The following is a 2,646-nucleotide window of genomic DNA, read 5'->3' as shown; positions in this document are numbered from 1 at the left end:
AAGGAGAAAACCAAGGTCCCTGGCCAACACTTCTCGCCATCTGTGATCTTCCAACAATTCTAACTGCCATCTGACTGAAAATACATGAGGGAGCCAGGGAGACTGGCAGAAGAACCACCCACCAAGCCAGAAAATCTTGAGAAATAATAACTGGTTGTTCAAAATTCTGTAAAACAATTATTCTTCATTAAAAAAAATCATGTTTGGGAACGCATGTACACCCGTGGTGGATTCATGTCAATGTATGGCAAAACCAATACAGAATTGTAAAGTAAAATAAAAAATAAATTAATTAATTAATTTAAAAAAATAAAAAAAAATCAGATTTATAAAAATAGTTGTTGTTTTAAGCCACTTACAAAAAAGATTGGGAGAGAAAGAGAGAGTAGGAGTTCACTGAGTGGAGAGAGAAAAAGCAATTGAGGTTGAGCAGGAATTGCTCCAGCAAATTGTGTTCGAGGAAAGCAAATGTATAAAAGTTCTTGATTCTTGCTGCCCATCTCAGTGCCTTGGGCAATAGGAACAGGTGTTTACAGAACACTCCCTGTGTGCCAGGCACTGTTCCAAGCATGCTCTTTGCATTAGCTCAATGGATGCTCACAATAAACCTAGATGAGCGAATAGAAACACAGAAAGCAAATCACTTATTGAAGGTCACACAGCTAGTAAGTGACTTCAAACCTGTGTCCACTGCCCCTATTCTAGTCCTAGGGACCAGAAGAAAAGGAACCTCCTTTCCTTCCCATGACCTCCTTTCCAAGCTGGAGCTGAAGTCTGGAAAACCTGATTGTTGTTAAAAACCTGTACTTTTTAATATACTGTCTAAGCATCTTTTAATTTCATTGCTGCAGTCACCATCTGCAGTGATTTTGGAGCCCAGAAAAATAAAGTCAGCCACTGTTTCCCCATCTATTTGCCATGAAGTGATGGGACCAGATACCATGATCTTAGTTTTCTGAATGTTGAGCTTTAAGCCAACTTTTTCACTCTACTCTTTAACTTTCATGAAGAGGCTCTTTAGTTCTTCTTCACTTTCTGCTGTAAGTGTGGTGTCACCTGCATATCTGAGGTTATTGATATTTGTCCCAGGTCTACTGAAGTCCCAATCAGTTCTACTGAAGTCCCAACCAACCCCTGGCCCAGCACCATCAGTATGTTTTAAGAATAAAATTTGTGTGTGTGTCAGTTGTCACGGTCCTATTCCTATGCACCTTTAGATCAAGAGATAGGTCAAGTAAGCTCTGCATTTTAAAGCCACTTCCACTCTCTGATACAATTCCCACTCCTTGAAGGCTAATCCATGTAGGTGGCCCTCCTCCTCATCTAACTACCTTCCTCAGTTGTAGAATGGCTTGGGAAACACCCTGGTTTCCTTTTCACCCTATGTCCATCCCTCATCCTGAGGTCTTTTGAAGTCACATGGCATCTCAGTTCCTTGACTGTCTGATCTTCAGCAACTTTTTCCTCCGTTGCACTTGAGCCAGGAACCCATTCTCAGACAGCTCTTCATCTGAAGTTATTCAGGACATCCATCTCTTAGGATAGCCTCCATCTTTCTGCCTGGAACCATCAGTGATTTCTATTACTCCTGTTCTGAGACCCTCAGGCCAGTGACACGAGCCTTTCCAGAATTCTCTTATGTATCTCTTGAGCATCCATTCTGTGCCTTTTTAAAAAAATTTAAACTTTTAACTTTCTATTGGGTTATAGCCAATTAACAATATTGTGATAGTTTCAGGTAAACAGTGAAGGGACTCAGCCATACATACACATGTATCCATTCTCCCCCAAATTTCCCTCCCATCCTAGCTTCCACATGACATTGAGCAGAGTTCCACGTGCTATACAGTAGGTCTTTGTTAGCAGTGTGTACTTGTCCATCCCAAACTCCCTATCTATTCCTTCCCACCCCATCCTTCCCTCCAGTCTATAGATTCCTTCCTAAGTCTATGAGTCTGTTTCTGTTTTGTAAGTGAATTCATTTGCATCATTTTTTTTTTAAGATTCCACACATAAGGGATGTCATCTGATATTTCTCCTTCTCTGTCTGACTTACTTCACTCAGTATAACAATATCTAGGTCCATTCATGTTACTGCAAATAACATTTCATTCTTTTAAATGACTGAGTAATATTCCATGGCATATTTGTACCACATCTTCTTTATCCATTCCTCTGTTGATGGACATTTAAGTCGCTTCCATGTCTTGGCTACTGTAGATAGTGCTGCAATGGACGCAGGGGTACATGTATCCTTTCAGATCATGTTTTTCTCCAGATATATGCTCAGGAGTGGGATTGCAGGATCATATGGCAGCTCTAGTTTTAGTTTTTTAAGAAACTTCCATACTGGCCTCTATAGTTCTGTGCCTTTTGTTTTAAGCATTCTTAAAAGCTAAGATCTTAAACTCCTTGACCTCATCACACCTGTCTGGCCAAAGGTCTTCCTGGGATTAACCGAACTGCTCACTTTTGGGGAGAAGGCACTGGCAACCCACTCCAGTACTCTCGCCTGGAAAATCCCATGGATGGAGGAGCCTGGTAGGCTGCAGTCCATGGGGTCACTAAGAGTTGGACAGGACTGAGCGACTTCACTTTCACTTTTCACTTTCATGCATTGGAGAAGGAAATGGCAACCCACTCCAG

The sequence above is a fragment of the Oryx dammah genome, unplaced genomic scaffold (assembly GCF_014754425.2).
Source record: "Oryx dammah isolate SB20612 unplaced genomic scaffold, SCBI_Odam_1.1 HiC_scaffold_25, whole genome shotgun sequence".
Lineage (NCBI taxonomy): Eukaryota > Metazoa > Chordata > Mammalia > Artiodactyla > Bovidae > Oryx > Oryx dammah.
Note: the sequence above shows the minus strand (reverse complement) of the source record.